The sequence below is a fragment of the Lissotriton vulgaris genome, chromosome 3_1 (genome assembly GCF_964263255.1).
Source record: "Lissotriton vulgaris chromosome 3_1, aLisVul1.2, whole genome shotgun sequence".
In the NCBI taxonomy this organism is placed as follows: Eukaryota; Metazoa; Chordata; class Amphibia; order Caudata; family Salamandridae; genus Lissotriton; species Lissotriton vulgaris.
Window position 1 is genome coordinate 1,297,949,800 of NC_141689.1, and position 21,460 is coordinate 1,297,971,259.

The following is a 21,460-nucleotide window of genomic DNA, read 5'->3' on the forward strand; positions in this document are numbered from 1 at the left end:
TCTCCTCCTCTCGGGGCAGACGGGCCAGCGTACGGGGGCAGAGAGCGATCTAAGAACGAAAAATCATCATCGGATTTATTAAGGACAGGATAAAGAGGCTGTCGAACAGGATACTGGCCAGATATTTGCAACCAACGTTCTTTCTCCTGTTTCTCTTCCAATTCCTTTGCTTCGTGCTTTTTCGACTCTTGCGCTCTCTCACGCTCACTCTTACGTTGCTCTTTCTCAATCAGTGCCTGCTCACGCTTCTCACGTTCTCGTACCTCTTTCACCCACATACGTATACATTCAAACATGTCTTGTCTCAATCGACGTTTACACATACACTGCTCCACGTACTCAATTTTCCGCAAATCAAACGATCCATACATAGGCCATCGTAACTCAGGATCCTTTTGTGTATATTTCCGCCATAACGTGCTGTACATTATGGGGGAAAGTCCAAACTTGAAATACATATCCCTATTCGGCGTCCCTTCCGGGGGAGCCGGCTGTGATTCTTCAAGTATCAACCTGTCATTTCCAAAACAGCAGCACCACTTACAGAGTGCGCTAAAAACAGGCATGCCCAAAATAATGCAAACTATGCAATATTATAATTCAAATGGCACTTAAAACATTGTGCTGCTCAAATCCAAGTTCAGGAGAAATATCTCCACATTGCCTGCTTATATGGGTTGCAACACATATATACACAAATTCGAACCAAACAATATGACTAGTCACTTCAAACAAACAAACAAATTAGTCGCGGCAAGCGTATCCTAAAACAGCCTTGCCAGTCAAGACTACCAAAGGCTCACGGCAAGTACCGTACAACGATTCTTACCAGACAAGAGCGTCCAGATTCCAACTGTCAAGTTCCAAATTCGCCCAAACGGCCACTACACGGCAAACCGACAGAAGAGGTCTCAGTCGAGGACCGGCGCCACCCAGATGGTCAGATCGGAAGGGAAGGAAAGAATACCTCGGGATGCCAGGACTAAAGGCACCACTGGCAAGTATTTAACATTTTTCTTATAAATGTATTTCCAGGACTTAATCTGTGACTCCTGAGGAAGACGTTACACTGCCGAAACGCGCGTCGAGTTTTTACGTTTCTTTAGTACTCCAATCATTAATTGTGATTTTTGAATGTAATTTGAACTGTTCACAATATGATTTTTATGTAATACATTTATTTGTATAACGTTTGTTTGTATTGGATGAACTTTTATTCTTATCATATAGTCTGATTTTTGATCATTTACTATATGATTTTTAATATACTGATTAAAAATATGTTTTTTTATATAAGTTGCTATTTCGATTATTCCTTTGACCACTGGTTTGGCTTCATTGTTCACTTAGTTCTTTGATGGCCAAGATTTTTACTCACACCTGTTGTTACCCTGCCCTAGGAGTCTATATATTACCACTACCAGGGGGTCCTTGTTGTTCTCACATGCCACTGGCAAGTATCACATCGCAGGCAAGGTTCCAATCCTTCGTCACGACCAATCCTTCGAGCATCCGAGTCGCCGATGAGCCCCACGTGACGGGCGCCAATTGATGAGTACAGGCCTCAGCCAGGCCTGCGAATGCAAAGGGTTCGCCCTTCTGTGCACGGAGTCCTCAGACTACACAAAGAAATTGGCACGGAAACTGGAAATACAAAGACCTAGTTTAATAAACCTTTAAAGATGGTACTACAGCCCACACAACACTCTACAGTATTGTACAAGGTAGCACAAAGAACTCAGACATGCGGTCCCCTTTTATACACAAGAAAGGGGCTCATAAGTAGGAGGTTACAACTCAAAAGCATGATTACAACCATATATGGACATTTCTTTAACATGATCGATACATGGGTGGAGTTAACGGTTCTTGAGACCCGCCGAAATACACATTCCAATCTACGCTAATCAGAGACAGATGTGACTCCTACTGAGCATGCGCTAGACGCACAGGGAACTATTTATAGCCTGTTGCTGGGCAAACTCCAAGGGTAATAATCAGTGAGGTAGGACTCGCCTCGTGGCGAGCACATGGCAATGTGTAGCACAGAAGATGGACGCCAGAAAACAAGATGGAGTCTGGCCGTATTTTAGTTACGGGCGGGAAACACACAGAAAGACACAATAGCATGTCTTCAGTAAATGCTTAACACTATCGCTCTTTTATTTACAACAGTCGAGTGACAAACATACTTGGGAACTTGAGTTGTTTTGGACTTAAAGTATTGTCTATAGCGTTTGCCTATATGTAAATGTAAATGTACAGGAATTTATATAGCGCAAATCACCACTGGTTTCTAAGCGCTTGCTTAGGGAACCCGTCCTGGTATTCCCCTGTGAGATAACCCTGGCAGGGTATCCGCAAGGTGAAAGCCAGGCATCCCGCCGCGAGGGGCCGTTGTGGAGATTAAGCAAGCTATTGCCCAGAGTCGCAGAGTGTGAACCCATGACTGGAGTAGGCACCGGGGCGAGAAATGTCGAGTCCATGGCCATTTTAGGACTCAAGACCCGCCGAGCCGGGAATTGAACCCTGGTCCCGGGCTGACTTCTGCTTCCAGGTCTGCCTGCTCTAACCAGTGAGCCACACTTCTCCTATAGCTCATGCTCGAGTGTGATTGCATTTTTGCATTGTGCTGTATTATATATAAACCTGTGCGCCACGGAGTTAAGTGGCTGTCTCTTTTGAACCTCGTTGTATTGACGACTTCTAAGACCACAGTACTAGCTGCAGCTAATAAATACCATCTTCTACGCCAGACGAAGAGTCCGTGTCTCTGTTTTGACAAGGCAGGTGAATCCCGGGGATTTAGGCGTACCCTGCTCCACTGGGCCTTAAGGCTGTGGTTCTCCAGTTTCTATGCCTTTCTTTTAATATTGGGGCTTTTATACATCATAAGAGAAGAGAAAGGGCTTCAAATAGTGAGACATATTTGCCTTGCCAATGCTTGGTTGTACATATTGCAGTAATAGTTAATAATTTGCATACACTCAAATATCTTTATTAAATCGTTGAATTTCAATTGTATTTATCTTTGTCATCCGTAGGACGCTCCTCGACCAATGCCAAGGATGAATTTGGTGATGCCAGTAAGTGTTGTAAGAAATTTGTTATAGTAACTCATGGAAAAAATAAAGATGCAGTGATCTATGATTTCTCTTAGGATAATGTGTAACATCTGTTGGCTGCAAAGTCAACTATTTTATGGCTAACTTAAATTGCCCCTTGCTTTCCTCCTCTTCACTTTTTCAGTGTCCATGCACAAGAAAATTGTTTAATTCGGTATCTACTTTATGATTCTATTTTCATATTTTTAAAAAATCTCAACTTTGTGAAGGACTGTTTGAACAATGTATATTGTGATTTCCAATATGTTATAATTTGTAATAGGATGCTGAGGCACCATAGTCAGGAGCAGATGCAACAAAAACAAGCAATGACAATGCTTATCGTTTTGGCTTTGGTATAAGGAAAATGTATTTACCAGGTTTCACTAACACAATACAGGTAGGGTAGGGGAGACAAAAAATACAAGCCGAGGCAGGCATCGACACTTCAAGGTTCCATCACAAACACAATTCAGATGCAAAGCGTGTTGAAGAAGACCATGCTTCATAACAAGTAAAACAGGTAGAAAGCAGAGGTTTAAGCTTCTCGCTCATGCACAGAAGAACAACTGCACATGGAGCAGCATAGAGTCTCATGCATCAATCTGTACACATTTTATCTTTCTTGTATGGATATTGGGCAATTTATCCTTCCATAAATTTAGCGAATCCGTCAATTAAGATCTGTAAGCTCTTCGGGGTACGGGCTAGCAGGACTGCATTATATGCGTACAAAAGTACCAGTATATGACGCGTTCCTGCTCTCGGACAATCTGTCTTTAAATTGATCAGAGCCTGCTCTAGATTATTAATATAGAGTGAAAATAAACAAGGGGCCAGGATACAACCCTGCCTCACCCCGCTAACACACGGGAACGGATTTGTGTTCCCCCTATTTCTGTTATAGCGTATTCGGGCGGTGGTATCCCTATGTAATTCTCTCAGGATATTAATCAGACCAGGGTCGATTCCCAAATTGCTCATAAGGGACCAGAGCTTGTCCCTATTAACGTGGTCAAAAGCGGCTGCCAAATCCATGAACCCCAGATAAATATCTTCATTGCTGGTTTTAGTATATTTAGCAACCAGCATGTAAAGGTTCAGGCATTGATCACTTGTGGACCTCCCTGCCCTAAAGCCATACTGGATGTTCGAGATGATGTTATAGTCATTGGTCCACTCAGTAAGGCGATTAAGGATTATCTGGCCGAGAATCTTGGCAGAGACGTCTATCAATGAGATAGGTTGATAGCACTGGGGTCATTTGGCAGCAGCCGATGTGTGCGTATGTTTGCATCGTTATAAAAAATCTGCAATTGGTATGTCAATACTAGCCACAAACATACAAGTTTGCAGTTCTACCTCAGCGTGCACCACCAACAACACCTGTACTCCAACACCTGTCCCAGCGCTAAACTTGCAAACTTCAATCTTCTGCATGCATATATGCGACTTAGAACAGAAGTTCCTAATCTGAGTCTTAGAATTGAGACCTCATATTAGGAAGTCACTTTCCTGTGCATCTAAGTCACACTTAGCTGAATAAAATGAATTGTAAATCACCCCTATTATTTTACCACTGAACTTAAAAGTTGATGTGGGTACTTGTTTACAACATATAACATTCAGAGTACTACAACATTCAGACAGAATTACCATTCAAAGCAGTGCTCCTTGAATTAAAGACGTCTCAGATCTCACTACAGCTTCAGCAGCCCTTTCCTAGAGCTCCTGCCATCAATGCATCAAAAAGAAACATAAAATATATAGAGAGAGAGTGGTCCCTGGATTACCCTTTTTCAGCTACAGACCTTCATATGTTTTTAATGGTTTCCATTGCTTGAATGGGCTGTCCGTCAAGGCCATGGCATTTTGAGGATAGTTTAATTGCCCCTTTCACATTCACACTAGATTTTGGTGATGGGAATACGTAGTCCTACTCTTAAATTGTAGATGCAGCACATTAAGGCCCAGGGAACAACTCTGCACATTGAAAGGAACTGCCTACACACCAGCTCATTTCAATGTACCAAAAGGTTTGCTGTAGGTCTACCATCTGTTTTGACAGATCTACACTAAACTTTAAATGTTTTTTGTTTCTTCAAAAACAAACTCCTAAAGTGGGAGTGTTTCTGGAGAAACAAAACTATTGACAAAACTAATGACCCTAATGACTAATGTCTGTGTGACTCTAAATGAGGCGAGTGGATGGAGAATTTGTCATACAGGGTTTACTGTTGCATTTATGATGGATTGCCCTCTATGCCAAACTCTAAATCAGGACCTCTGTTCTTCAATGAAGTGCAACATCAGTGAGGAGGAGAATGAGTTCATGATCATTGAGGTGAAAGACCACCAACATCAGCTATTTGTCACCTCAAAATTACCACTAGGAAAGAAAGAGGCCATTTGACAGTCCATGCTGGCCAAGGTCAACAGCATGGAACAAGGAAAGAGGACAGTAACCGACTTGAAAAAACACGGGCATGACATAGAGCGCAGGACGAAGGAGATACTACCCAATAACCTGAAGGCAGCAATGCAGCCGGGAGTCTTGGAGGAGCTGGTGGCAGCTGTCATCCCAGGCAGCAGTTCCAGAACAAGACAATGAAGCTCATGAGGTGAACAAGACCTACAGGGTAAGCCGCAATAAGGGACAACGTCGGCAAAAAGGTTATGTGGTACAGTGCAGCTAGCTATGTACCAGTGTTCCACTGCACCGTGTGCAGGGCAAGGGGCACATAAGTGGGTCATATACTGTTAAACATCACATAAATGTATGTCACACTCCCCAGTTATGTTGCACAGCTCACACCGGCACCTTCATGTGTCTTCCTTCAAAATGTGAAGTGCAGCACTAGTCCACAGTCACCTCTGTACACTGGCACCTGTAGTCGTCTGTACAACACGAGTCACTAGAACTACTTGCCCCACACTACCAAGTAAAAACCGTGGGGTCTCGGTTACAGGATGCCTGTGCTGCTGGACCCTCACTTTTAATGACACTCTGGTGGCGAAGGCCTACCAATCATATCAATGAGGCAATGCTAAGCCACCCTGCGTGGCTTTGAATGGCCTTATAGGTTTTGCCTAAGGCAAATGAGTGCAAAGCACTGCCTTGCCTTACTCTAGCTTCATGTGGCTTAGCATGGCCTCCTAGAGTTGAATCTGTATTGTGAGCCTCCCATTGTCAAAAAAGTTACATTCTGGGTGGGAGGGAGGGGGGCACACTGGGCATGCAAATTAGCACCTGGCTGTGGGGGTGAATGCAAGTGACACACACTAGAGGTGTAACAGGAATTCTGCTCCTACACAGAACTGTGCATAGAGACTTGAAACCTTAGTAAATTAGGGCGTGCTAAAACTCACCTTAGTACCAAACATCCCCTACCAGACTAGCATCAGTATCTCATTAGTTCTTCCGTAACACCAATGATTAGACAACTGTAACGACCGGATTTTCGGACCAAATAGAATCAGCTCACCAAGACACCACTAACCCAGCCGAAATGTAACCACCTCCCTCCTCAGGACCTATTTACAACAGGTATCTATGTTTCCTACCTAAGGATGGTAAGGTAAGGTAAAGTTTATTGCACAGTTAATTAAAACTCACAATTTAAAATACATTGTTTAAAAGAAAGGGTGGTTACTAACAAGAATAAAAGAGTAAGTATCAAAAGTTAAAATGTTTCAGTGGTTCAACTTCTTCTGCAGTCTGACCAAAAGTTCGAAAGATACCCCAGAACATGTTTCCGGCTATTGGGCAGTTGCTTCTTTTTGTGCCTCCTTGATTCTCTTTGCCACTGCATCAAGAAATTTTGTGGTTCTGCAGTTTAGTTGGATCTCGCTTGGGTTGAAGCACAGTTTAACTGCCTGTCGGCATGACCTGACCCCCTTCTGGTTCCATTTTACACGTAGTAGTGTTCTCCTTATGTCCATTAAGCTGGGACAAATGCATATTATGTGAGTTAGGTCTTCAGGTCCTGCCCCACAAAGACGGCAGGTTAGATCTTTATGGTTCCTTTCCCATGGCGCCAGATGGGGGAGGATCGGTAGTACGCCTAGTCGGAATTTTAAGAATTTTTCCTTTGTCTTCTGCTTGAAGCCTTGGTCTAAGTATGCTTGTGGTTTGAGGGTTTTATAGTCATTTAGTACTATCCAGCCGTGGGCTCTTTTCGCCAGGGTTACTTTATCTTCAAGTAGCGATACTATTTTCGTTGTTTTTGTTACTTGCTTTTTAAAGCTTTTATGATCTACTGAGCTATTCCAGAGGCCAGTCAGTTCTAGGCTTTCTAGCGATTGCATCAAGTACTCTCTAGCGTGTGATCGTTCACGTCTTTGCAATTCAGTCCAGAGGTGGGTGTTTAGGGTGCCTGGCTCTCCGTTTCTGATCTTGTGCCAGCATTTTATAAAGCTGCCCCTTGTTTCCACCGTTTGCTTTTGTATCCCAAATTCCAGACGAATTTGTGCTGGTGATACGTATCTAGGAAGCTGAAAAATTGACCTGTAGGTTTTACCGATCACCTTGTCTAGTGTCTGTGCATCTTTTCCTAGGGTTGATTCGCTCCTGTATGTTAATCTTGGTTAGAGACGAGCTCTCAGTACTTGTAGGAAGGGATCGAGCGTGTGGTCTGGCAGTATCTTTTTAAGGGGTTTCATTGCCAGTAACTCATGGTTCCTTTTTGGTAAAGTGTCTCCAGTTGGGGTTTGAATGACCCTCTGCTGTCCACCAGAACACCCAGGTACTTATAGCACGTCGCTTGGTCCAGTTTGTTACCATTCAAGAACCAGCTGTTCTTCCTGGTCTTATTATTGTTCACTGCCATGGCTCTTGTTTTTTCCAGGTTGATGGTTAGGCCGTTACGATGTGAAAATGAACTGGTGGTATTTATGAGATGTTGAAGGCCTGTTGGAGTGCGGCTTATTAGAACAAGGTCGTCGGCATAAAGGAGGTTGGTCAGCGTAATTTCACCCAACCGGGGCGCGTGCGAGTTGGTTTTATCCAATTCCTCTGAGAGGTCTGCCAGTTAGAGGTTGAATAAGGTGGGGGCTAAGATGCACCCTTGTTTCAGGCCATTATAGGTGTTAATTTGCCTTGAGAGGTGCGTCCCTTTGCCCAGCTTGATCCGGACCCAGGTGTTGGTGTGGAGTAGGATAAGTTGTTTCAACAGCAGTTCTGGAATCTCCCATTTTTTAAGCTTTTGCCATAGTTTGCCCCGGTCCACATGGTCAAACGCTGAACTGTAGTCGATGAAACATAGGAACAGTGGGGTTTTTCCTAGTTTTGCAGCGTCTGTTAATAACGATAGAGCCATGATGTTGGTGGTTGTTCCCTGCCCTCTACAGAATCCTGTTTGGGTGGAAGGAATTATGTGCTCTGTCTCTGCCCACTGTGTCAGTTCTTCTAGTATTATGCCAGCATAGTACTTTGCCTCTATGTCTAAGAGGGCTATCAGCCGATAGTTGCCTGGGTTGCTCCTGTCTCCTTGCTTGTAAATTGGACTTATTATAGAGCCTTTCCAGGATGCCGGGCATGCTTCTAGTTCCAATGTACTTGTAAAAAGTGGAACTAGTGTGTTGCTCCAGAACTCGATATCGAGCTTAAATATTGACGGTGGAATCCCGTTAGGACCCGGGGCTCCCTCCATTTTCCCCTTCTTTATTTGGGTTTTTATCCAATTTGCGGATATTTTGATGTCTTATTCGGTGTTGGATATTGGGGTACTGTTATCCTTCTCTCCCCCTGCCATCTTTTCGTTGACTAATGCTCTTTTGCCTTCTACTACATTACAGAGCCCTTTTTCTACCTTTGTTACTGGTCCGTCCTCTTTGCTATTGTCTCTTTTATTTGCTGACGAGCCTGTGGCTGTGTCTTCGTTTGGTTTGTTAAAATGATTGTGCAGGTAGTCTGCCCAGGCTGGCTCTGCTATGTATGAGCTTATCCCTTGGTGCCCTGGGTGTTGCAAGCTATGAATTGTTTTCCAAAAGTTGGCTCTGTTCTTTAGTTTGGAATCATGCTTTATTTTTACCCATAGTTCGTCTTTCGCCTTCCTTTTGTTTTCCCAAATTGCTTTTTTTAAGCTTGTTTTTAGACCATGTAGGGTGTGTTGTAGTGGTTCTTTTATAGGCTGTATTCGCAGTTGTTTCAGGGTATGCTTTATGTCCCTTTTAAGGCTTTTTATCTCCGGTGTGGATGTCTTTCTTAGTGTGTTCTTCGGGGGTTTGCCTTTTAATGTCCTTGATTTGGTTGCGTATTTTGTCCCAAGGGCCTTGGTGAACCCTTCCCAGGCCTCTATTTCGTTTGCAGCCGTATGGCCTTGCTGTAATGTCTCCTGCACATCGGTGAACAGAGCTTCAATGTTATTTTGTTTAAGTCTGATGCGTTTGAAGTCTGTTGTGTACTCATTGCCTATAGTTACACAGGGCTCGTTGGGGTTCTCACTGGGGGTTTTTAAGACAATTTCTTGCGGCAGATGGTCGCTTTGATAGCTGGTGCCTAGTTGGAATGATCTGATGCTGTTGAAGAAAGAGAGGGTTACAAATGTATAGTCTAGGTAGGTGGAGGTTGTGGAGGTGTGGTAGGTCGATGCTGGGGGGGTATCTTCTTTAAACCGGCCATTCAATGCCCTCAGGTTTAGTTGCTCTAAGTCTTTTAATAATCGCTTTGAGCACTTTGTTTGTTTGGTCGCCTGCACTTGTGCTTGCGGTGGGATTCCCCAGGCTCTATTGAGTTCTTGTGCGAGTTCCTCGTCCTCTGTGCTTCCGAATATAAAGAGGTTAAAATCTCCTGCCAGGATTAGGTCATCGGCGTCCCCCTCTTCCAAGATTCTTGCTGTTTCCTTAACCAACTCTATTGCACCCTTCTGCTTGTGTTTCGGGTGTATGTATGAATTAATTATTACGAGATGGTGGTCGTGCTTCGTTGAGTTGATTGTGATGTCTGCCGCCTGTATCATATTGGGGGCTATGGTTTTAGCTTTAATTTCCTTTATTGTTCCTATTGTGAGTACTGAGGCAAGGATCGACAATCCTCCTGAGCTGTGTCCAAACGATGAGGACCTGGTTGCTGGGACAGTTTGCTTCGTATATCCTTCCAGGACTATCTCGTCTATTTCCCAGGTTTCTTGCAATAATATTATATCGAATGACCTTAGATATTTCAATGTTTCCTCGTCTTCCAATTTGTCGGTCAGTCCGTTGATGTTCCAGATACATATTCTAAGGGTAGTCGTGTTTGCGAGATCCCGGGGTTTTGCGAGGCACTCTTGTCACTGCTCACCTCTGTTTGTTATTGTACGTAGTATTATGCCTGAGTTCACGATTGATGATTTTCTTGGTCCCGCTTTCATGTGAAGAGTTCTCCCTTGATGGTCCGGTGTCTGACTGAGTGCTCCTCTCAGTATTGATGTAGCTTTGGGACGTTGTTCTGTTGCGGTTTCGATTAAAAAAGGTGTTGGGTAGAAAGGTCTTCTTCCTGGTTCAAGTTTTATTCCCCACTGTGCAAATTTGTTCAGTTTTCCTAGTATGCGGTCGACCAGGTCGTTCGATGTCCATGTTGTCTTAGTTATTTCTGGTTTGTTCTGTACCAGAGCGGGTTGAAATTCAATTTGGAGTAGGTCGGTTGAGGAAATGCCCTCCAGGCCTTCAAGTGAGTTAATCAATTTAATTATATTCCCTCTATTTAGGACGTCCATTCTGCCTCTGGATTTGTACTCTGGATGAAATAGTAGTATATCTGTCTTGTTGGATTGGGTGGCACGTGGTTCTTGAGCTGCAGTTTGTACAGGGTCGTTTGCCCTGTTGGAAAATTGGTCACAGTTATATTCTATTTTAACTGTTGTTTCCCTTGGTTTGCAGTGAGCCTGCTCCTGCTCGGTCGCCGGAGAGCTGTTGTTTTGTGGTGTGGGGGTGTGACCCCTGAGTGTGCTGCGCTCATAGGTATTTTGCTTAGGGCTTTTCCACGGTTGGGTTTTGTGTGTGTTTGTCTCCTCCTTGTGCTCAGAGTGTTCAGTGATTTTTACTGATGCTTCTATTGTGTTTAGTTTGTTGGACATTCCAGAGGTTCTAGCAGGGGATGCATTTATTCCCGAGGACAGTCTGTTGCCGTCAAGTGTGGGCTGCTTTGTCTCCTTGTGCTGGGGTATGGTCTCTTCTTGTTCTTCTTGATGGTCAAGCTCCCTAGGTTGCCTTTCCTGTTCTTGGATGTTGACTGTTGTTTTCCTGTTCCTACCTTTCCTTTTTTGTTTTCGACGAGCTCGTGAATTTGTGGGCTCTACTATGCTGTCAGTTTCAGGAGGTAGAAAGGTTGCCGGAGGGTTTGTTGGTGATCGAATTGCTTGTGTAGGACTGATCTTCTCATGTTGGAGTGGCTTGTTCTCTGATTTTAACAGTTTGCCATTTGGTTGTTGATCTTTGTTCTCGTGTCCCTCTGTATATGGTCCTTTTAGTGCAGATGCCATCATTGGTTTCAGGTCGTCCAAGAGGTTCTCTAGCATTGTTGGTAACGTCGATAGCTTGTTTATTATTGGGGAACAGTCACATGCTGTTTTTGCTGGCGCTGAGAGTTCTGCTGCTTCCTGTCCCCTTTTTACAAGGCCATTTAGATTGCCTAATTTCCGTTCGATCCCAGCGGTTAACTCGGCTAGTGTTTGTAGTACTGTTAGCTGCATGTCCAGTTTCTCTGATTGGTATTGAAGAGCTGTTGCGGGGAGTTGTATTGTATTTAATAGATTTGCCCAGAACGTGATGTGCGAGGTTTTACTCTCATTCTCTTGTCTACTGGTGCTTGAAGTGTTAGTGGGTTTTAAATTATAGGCTGCCACTAAGTCTTGCCACTCCTGTGTTGCTAGAAAGGTCAAAGTTCAAGTTCAAATGATCTTTATTCGGATTTAGTACATCCATAAAAGTACATACAGAATGAAAATACATTTTAAGAACATTTAAAAACACACATATAAAAAGTTTAAAAAAAAGATTGTCCAATTGGGTTGAAGCAGCATATATAACTTAAAGTGCATAATATATAAAGTGCAAAATGCATAATAGAGGAAGAGCATTAGTCTGTTGATGTACGTAGTTTCAAAATTCAATTATATTCTCCCGCACGGATTGTTACAGTCAAGGCACATGTACAATGGAATCTGTAATTGGTTTCTAGTACAATGGTAAAGTGCACAAATGCATAGGATGGCATAATACTACTGTCCATTAGCCGGGTTCCATACTTGCCCTCGATCTCACACAGGCTTTTATGAAACAGCTTACAGTATAAATGACTTCATCAGTGTGCAACATTTGCAAGAATTGTAGTGCAAGAATGGAGTCTCGTAAATTATATTTACGGAGGATTGGTCTTAGATATTGACAGGTATACAGTTTATAATGGCCACAAAAGAAGAGATAGTGCAATAAACTTTGTTTTCCACCTTGAGAACAGGGGCAATCCAACTCTTCTAATTTTTTGTTATAGCCAATAGGGAAGCTAAGCAAGTTGACTAAGCTTCCCTCCCGAAACCTGAATAAAAGACTCCGATTCCTTCTTCCTATAGGAATTGACAGGTATCTTAAAGAATTAATCGAATTGTCAATACCTGAGTCAATAATGCGCAAATATCTAATGACCACTGGTTTAATGGATTCTGATCTCATCCTGTCCTCGTTATATAAATCCAGGAGTGCCCGTTTGATACTATTCTTATGAGCGGGTACAATAGAATCAGGGGAGCTAAATAAAGATCCTTGCCCCACACACTGCAGACTGTTTTTGACAGCATTTAACCAGGGTATATGATGAGATCTATCACTTGACAAGCAGTCTGATATTATACTGCGCGTTAAGGATGCTGCTGGATTTAGCTATATTTTAATCCAAAAAAGCGCAGGCCTTGACTTAATAAAATCAACAATATATGGCAGCCTTAGTTCATTGTGACAAATGAAAGTGGGGGCACAAGGAACTCCCCCCCAGCACCCTCCTACAGAATCTATTTTCCTCCAACTGGAGGGCTGTGCTGTTACAATAACCCCACACTTCAGCTCCATAAGTCCCAGTTGGCCGGCATTGGGTGCGATAGATGGTAAGAAGGGGGGTAACAACATCAGCCAATTTCGGTTGACGAAGGGATAAAATTGAGTTAATTGACTTGCCAATTTTGTTACTCGCATGGGCAGCGTGTTGCTGCCATGAGCCTGAGTTAGAGAATAACAACCCTAGATAAGGGAAAGTGCTGGTGCATTTTAAAGTGTTGTTACCAGATTTGATAGATGTAATGTTATACTTTTTTGGTCCGCAATTCATTATAAAAGATTTTTTTTAATTGGCATTTAGACCAAGGTCGGACATAAAAGTAACAAACCCAGAGATTAAAATGCGTAAAGCATTCGGTGTACGCCCCATTAATACTGCGTCATCCGCATAAAGTAGGGTAGTAATGGGGGAACCATTTATAATTGGGACATCCTTAATGATCTCACTCAGAGTGCTACTCAGCCCATTGATATACAAAATAAAAAGCAGTGGGGCGAGTACGCAGCCCTGACTAACTCCTCTGCTAATAGGGACATCATTAGATAAATCGCCATCATTATTAATTCGTACTCGTGCTTTTAAGTCCCTATGTAGATAAGAAAGAAAATACACCAGTGAGTCATCCAAACCATAATCAAGCAAAAGTGACCACAACCTAGAACGATTAACAAAATCAAACGCAGAACTCAAATCCATAAAACCTAAATAAAGAGGGGATTTTTTGACAATGATGTATTTAGCCATAATCAGATTTAAATTTAAACATTGTTCAATAGTGCCTACTTGGCTTCTGAATCCCAGTTGGCTACAATGGAGAACATTGTTGTCTTCAGCCCAGTCCCTTATTCGTTTGAAAATTACCCTACCAAGGACTTTTAACGTATTATCGATCAGTGAGATCGGGCGGTAACAGGCGGGATCCGACCTGTCACCTTTCTTAAATATAGGTACGATGACACTGTTCGACCAGGATTCGGGAATTGAGCTATCACTCAGGTTATAAAATAAGTTGCATAGTAGAGGGGCCCAAAAATTAATTTCTGATTTGATCTGGTCAATAGAAAGGCCATCCGGGCCTGGGGCTTTATTACTAGCGCTATCAATAATAGCATCCTCGACCTCAAGTAGTGAAAAGGTCAGAGGTTCAGCGCTATAGGATAGAGAGACAGTATCTAGAGGAGTAGCTGATATAGCGTAGATTTGGGAGAAATGCTCTACCCACGCCTCGCCAGTTATATTACTGTTAATTGGATTGATGTTAGACCCAAAAGATCTTAAGGACTTAACTTCTTTCCAGAAACCTGTTATGTCCTTTAGTGTGGCAGTACGCGTGAGAGATTCCCAGTGATTAATTACTAGGGCCTCAGATCTAGTTCGTAAGGCAATTTTATATTTTGATCTTAATTCTCTCACGAGTTGGGAGTCCCTTGGGTTGGTATTAAGGGCTGCCCTCAAGTCCCTGTTAGCCTTAAAGCAAGAGGAATCAAACCAGCGGGGACCCTGAGATGTAGTCTGCCTAGCGGGTTTGGAAGATTCGGTTTTAATGGCCCCACATAAGTCTCCAAAAGCGCCAACCACCTCATTACTAGGACTTGTGTGTGACAGGCAAATCTCAACTGTCTTGGGATGTTTTTTAATTACTCTGGATAGAATTCCTTTATTATCAACTCCTTTCCATACTAGTCTCAATCTATCTGTTGATAATGCTAGATTTTGTGGCCCAACCTCTAGCTTCATTGCAACCTTTGAGGTCCGGGGATTGTGTAAATTTATTCTAAGCGGGTAGTGGTCGCTGTAAGCGGAACAGATGACTTCTGCTTTTAAAATTATGTCACTTAATGTTGGGCATGTGAAAATGTAATCTATCGTAGAGGCACAGCCCTGACCTATAAAAGTGGGGGTTATTATATTATTTGCACTTGTACCTGCAATTTCCATAATATTAGCTAGGTCACGGGAAGCTATGTAGTTTTTCAGTTCTTCACCGTTTTTACATATTGGGCTATGGCGATACATATGTGCATTAAAGTCCCCTCCGATGCAGATGCCATCAAAGGGTCCATACTTTTGCCCCCCCCCATAATTTCATCTATAAAAGTAAACAATATCTTAAAATTACCATTTGGGCGGCTAACAAAATCGTTATTATAAAAATTAATAATACATATTTTCAATCTGTTAATGTACTTAATAGCCATAAAACAACAATTACCTGGTGTAGGGATCAATTTAGTTTGCACCCCGCATTTTATTTTGGACCAAATAGATAAACCCCCACTAGGTCGACCCATATGAGACGGGGAAGCCTTAAGATTATAACAACAGAAACCCTCAATTGTTGGTGACGTTGTACTCCACGTTTCTTGTAGCAACAATATATCGCAGTTATTATCAACCCAATTAAGCCAATCTGTGATTTTCAGTTTGGATTTTAAACCTGCTATATTCCAGCTAACAAGAGATAGTTCTGAATCCAAAGGCAAATGAGTAAGGGTCTGGGGTGATTGACTCAAGGTGCTTTGAGGCAAGGATTGTGAAACAGTCTGGGGCTCGGATGTTGGAGTCAAAGATAATTCGACAGAGGTAGTCAAAGGTGGTCAGTCTTGCATATCCAGATCCGAAAGAGGTGCAAATCTATTATACATTTGGAATGGGAAATAGGGTTGTTGAAATTGCATAGGCGGTGGCCGAAAATGCATAGGTGGTGGTTGGAAATGCATACTTGTAAAAAGTGGAACTAGTGTGTTGCTCCAGAACTCGATATCGAGCTTAAATATTGACGGTGGAATCCCGTTAGGACCCGGGGCTCCCTCCATTTTCCCCTTCTTTATTTGGGTTTTTATCCAATTTGCGGATATTTTGATGTCTTATTCGGTGTTGGATATTGGGGTACTGTTATCCTTCTCTCCCCCTGCCATCTTTTCGTTGACTAATGCTCTTTTGCCTTCTACTACATTACAGAGCCCTTTTTCTACCTTTGTTACTGGTCCGTCCTCTTTGCTATTGTCTCTTTTATTTGCTGACGAGCCTGTGGCTGTGTCTTCGTTTGGTTTGTTAAAATGATTGTGCAGGTAGTCTGCCCAGGCTGGCTCTGCTATGTATGAGCTTATCCCTTGGTGCCCTGGGTGTTGCAAGCTATGAATTGTTTTCCAAAAGTTGGCTCTGTTCTTTAGTTTGGAATCATGCTTTATTTTTACCCATAGTTCGTCTTTCGCCTTCCTTTTGTTTTCCCAAATTGCTTTTTTTAAGCTTGTTTTTAGACCATGTAGGGTGTGTTGTAGTGGTTCTTTTATAGGCTGTATTTGCAGTTGTTTCAGGGTATGCTTTATGTCCCTTTTAAGGCTTTTTATCTCCGGTGTGGATGTCTTTCTTAGTGTGTTCTTCGGGGGTTTGCCTTTTAATGTCCTTGATTTGGTTGCGTATTTTGTCCCAAGGGCCTTGGTGAACCCTTCCCAGGCCTCTATTTCGTTTGCAGCCGTATGGCCTTGCTGTAATGTCTCCTGCACATCGGTGAACAGAGCTTCAATGTTATTTTGTTTAAGTCTGATGCGTTTGAAGTCTGTTGTGTACTCATTGCCTATAGTTACACAGGGCTCGTTGGGGTTCTCACTGGGGGTTTTTAAGACAATTTCTTGCGGCAGATGGTCGCTTTGATAGCTGGTGCCTAGTTGGAATGATCTGATGCTGTTGAAGAAAGAGAGGGTTACAAATGTATAGTCTAGGTAGGTGGAGGTTGTAGAGGTGTGGTAGGTCGATGCTGGGGGGGTATCTTCTTTAAACCGGCCATTCAATGCCCTCAGGTTTAGTTGCTCTAAGTCTTTTAATAATCGCTTTGAGCACTTTGTTTGTTTGGTCGCCTGCACTTGTGCTTGCGGTGGGATTCCCCAGGCTCTATTGAGTTCTTGTGCGAGTTCCTCGTCCTCTGTGCTTCCGAATATAAAGAGGTTAAAATCTCCTGCCAGGATTAGGTCATCGGCGTCCCCCTCTTCCAAGATTCTTGCTGTTTCCTTAACCAACTCTATTGCACCCTTCTGCTTGTGTTTCGGGTGTATGTATGAATTAATTATTACGAGATGGTGGTCGTGCTTCGTTGAGTTGATTGTGATGTCTGCCGCCTGTATCATATTGGGGGCTATGGTTTTAGCTTTAATTTCCTTCATTGTTCCTATTGTGAGTACTGAGGCAAGGATCGTCCATCCTCCTGAGCTGTGTCCAAACGATGAGGACCTGGTTGCTGGGACAGTTTGCATCGTATATCCTTCCAGGACTATCTCGTCTATTTCCCAGGTTTCTTGCAATAATATTATATCGAATGACCTTAGATATTTCAATGTTTCCTCGTCTTCCAGTTTGTCGGTCAGTCCGTTGATGTTCCAGATACATATTCTAAGGGTAGTCGTGTTTGCGAGATCCCGGGGTTTTGCGAGGCACTCTTGTCACTGCTCACCTCTGTTTGTTATTGTACGTAGTATTATGCCTGAGTTCACGATTGATGATTTTCTTGGTCCCGCTTTCATGTGAAGAGTTCTCCCTTGATGGTCCGGTGTCTGACTGAGTGCTCCTCTCAGTATTGATGTAGCTTTGGGACGTTGTTCTGTTGCGGTTTCGATTAAAAAAGGTGTTGGGTAGAAAGGTCTTCTTCCTGGTTCAAGTTTTATTCCCCACTGTGCAAATTTGTTCAGTTTTCCTAGTATGCGGTCGACCAGGTCGTTCGATGTCCATGTTGTCTTAGTTATTTCTAGTTTGTTCTGTACCAGAGTGGGTTGAAATTCAATTTGGAGTAGGTCGGTTGAGGAAATGCCCTCCAGGCCTTCAAGTGAGTTAATCAATTTAATTATATTCCCTCTATTTAGAACGTCCATTCTGCCTCTGGATTTGTACTCTGGATGAAATAGTAGTATATCTGTCTTGTTGGATTGGGTGGCACGTGGTTCTTGAGCTGCAGTTTGTACAGGGTCGTTTGCCCTGTTGGAAAATTGGTCACAGTTATATTCTATTTTAACTGTTGTTTCCCTTGGTTTGCAGTGAGCCTGCTCCTGCTCGGTCGCCGGAGAGCTGTTGTTTTGTGGTGTGGGGGTGTGACCCCTGAGTGTGCTGCGCTCATAGGTATTTTGCTTAGGGCTTTTCCACGGTTGGGTTTTGTGTGTGTTTGTCTCCTCCTTGTGCTCAGAGTGTTCAGTGATTTTTACTGATGCTTCTATTGTGTTTAGTTTGTTGGACATTCCAGAGGTTCTAGCAGGGGATGCATTTATTCCCGAGGACAGTCTGTTGCCGTCAAGTGTGGGCTGCTTTGTCTCCTTGTGCTGGGGTATGGTCTCTTCTTGTTCTTCTTGATGGTCAAGCTCCCTAGGTTGCCTTTCCTGTTCTTGGATGTTGACTGTTGTTTTCCTGTTCCTACCTTTCCTTTTTTGTTTTCGACGAGCTCGTGAATTTGTGGGCTCTACTATGCTGTCAGTTTCAGGAGGTAGAAAGGTTGCCGGAGGGTTTGTTGGTGATCGAATTGCTTGTGTAGGACTGATCTTCTCATGTTGGAGTGGCTTGTTCTCTGATTTTAACAGTTTGCCATTTGGTTGTTGATCTTTGTTCTCGTGTCCCTCTGTATATGGTCCTTTTAGTGCAGATGCCATCATTGGTTTCAGGTCGTCCAAGAGGTTCTCTAGCATTGTTGGTAACGTCGATAGCTTGTTTATTATTGGGGAACAGTCACATGCTGTTTTTGCTGGCGCTGAGAGTTCTGCTGCTTCCTGTCCCCTTTTTATAAGGCCATTTAGATTGCCTAATTTCCGTTCGATCCCAGCGGTAAACTCGGCTAGTGTTTGTAGTACTGTTAGCTGCATGTCCAGTTTCTCTGATTGGTATTGAAGAGCTGTTGCGGGGAGTTGTATTGTATTTAATAGATTTGCCCAGAACGTGATGTGCGAGGTTTTACTCTCATTCTCTTGTCTACTAGTGCTTGAAGTGTTAGTGGGTTTTAAATTATAGGCTGCCACTAAGTCTTGCCACTCCTGTGTTGCTAGAAAGGTCAAAGTTCAAGTTCAAATGATCTTTATTCGGATTTAGTACATCCATAAAAGTACATACAGAATGAAAATACATTTTAAGAACATTTAAAAACACACATATAAAAAGTTTAAAAAAAAGATTGTCCAATTGGGTTGAAGCAGCATATATAACAAAGTGCATAATATATAAAGTGCAAAATGCATAATAGAGGAAGAGCATTAGTCTGTTGATGTACGTAGTTTCAAAATTCAATTATATTCTCCCGCACGGATTGTTACAGTCAAGGCACATGTACAATGGAATCTGTAATTGGTTTCTAGTACAATGGTAAAGTGCACAAATGCATAGGATGGCATAATACTACTGTCCATTAGCCGGGTTCCATACTTGCCCTCGATCTCACACAGGCTTTTATGAAACAGCTTACAGTATAAATGACTTCATCAGTGTGCAACATTTGCAAGAATTGTAGTGCAAGAATGGAGTCTCGTAAATTATATTTACGGAGGATTGGTCTTAGATATTGACAGGTATACAGTTTATAATGGCCACAAAAGAAGAGATAGTGCAATAAACTTTGTTTTCCACCTTGAGAACAGGGGCAATCCAACTCTTCTAATTTTTTGTTATAGCCAATAGGGAAGCTAAGCAAGTTGACTAAGCTTCCCTCCCGAAACCTGAATAAAAGACTCCGATTCCTTCTTCCTATAGGAATTGACAGGTATCTTAAAGAATTATTCGAATTGTCAATGCCTGAGTCAATAATGCGCAAATATCTAATGACCACTGGTTTAATGGATTCTGATCTCATCCTGTCCTCGTTATATAAATCCAGGAGTGCCCGTTTGATACTATTCTTATGAGCGGGTACAATAGAATCAGGGGAGCTAAATAAAGATCCTTGCCCCACACACTGCAGACTGTTTTTGACAGCATTTAACCAGGGTATATGATGAGATCTATCACTTGACAAGCAGTCTGATATAATACTGCGCGTTAAGGATGCTGCTGGATTTAGCTATATTTTAATCCAAAAAAGCGCAGGCCTTGACTTAATAAAATCAACAATATATGGCAGCCTTAGTTCATTGTGACAAATGAAAGTGGGGGCACAAGGAACTCCCCCCCAGCACCCTCCTACAGAATCTATTTTCCTCCAACTGGAGGGCCGTGCTGTTACAATAACCCCACACTTCAGCTCCATAAGTCCCAGTTGGCCGGCATTGGGTGCGATAGATGGTAAGAAGGGGGGTAACAACATCAGCCAATTTCGGTTGACGAAGGGATAAAATTGAGTTAATTGACTTGCCAATTTTGTTACTCGCATGGGCAGCGTGTTGCTGCCATGAGCCTGAGTTAGAGAATAACAACCCTAGATAAGGGAAAGTGCTGGTGCATTTTAAAGTGTTGCTACCAGATTTGATAGATGTAATGTTATACTTTTTTGGTCCGCAATTCATTATAAAAGATTTTTTTTAATTGGCATTTAGACCAAGGTCGGACATAAAAGTAACAAACCCAGAGATTAAAATGCGTAAAGCATTCGGTGTACGCCCCATTAATACTGCGTCATCCGCATAAAGTAGGGTAGTAATGGGGGAACCATTTATAATTGGGACATCCTTAATGATCTCACTCAGAGTGCTACTCAGCCCATTGATATACAAAATAAAAAGCAGTGGGGCGAGTACGCAGCCCTGACTAACTCCTCTGCTAATAGGGACATCATTAGATAAATCGCCATCATTATTAATTCGTACTCGTGCTTTTAAGTCCCTATGTAGATAAGAAAGAAAATACACCAGTGAGTCATCCAAACCATAATCAAGCAAAAGTGACCACAACCTAGAACGATTAACAAAATCAAACGCAGAACTCAAATCCATAAAACCTAAATAAAGAGGGGATTTTTTGACAATGATGTATTTAGCCATAATCAGATTTAAATTTAAACATTGTTCAATAGTGCCTACTTGGCTTCTGAATCCCAGTTGGCTACAATGGAGAACATTGTTGTCTTCAGCCCAGTCCCTTATTCGTTTGAAAATTACCCTACCAAGGACTTTTAACGTATTATCGATCAGTGAGATCGGGCGGTAACAGGCGGGCTCCGACCTGTCATCTTTCTTAAATATAGGTACGATGACACTGTTCGACCAGGATTCGGGAATTGAGCTATCACTCAGGTTATTAAATAAGTTGCATAGTAGAGGGGCCCAAAAATTAATTTCTGATTTGATCTGGTCAATAGAAAGGCCATCCGGGCCTGGGGCTTTATTACTAGCGCTATCAATAATAGCATCCTCGACCTCAAGTAGTGAAA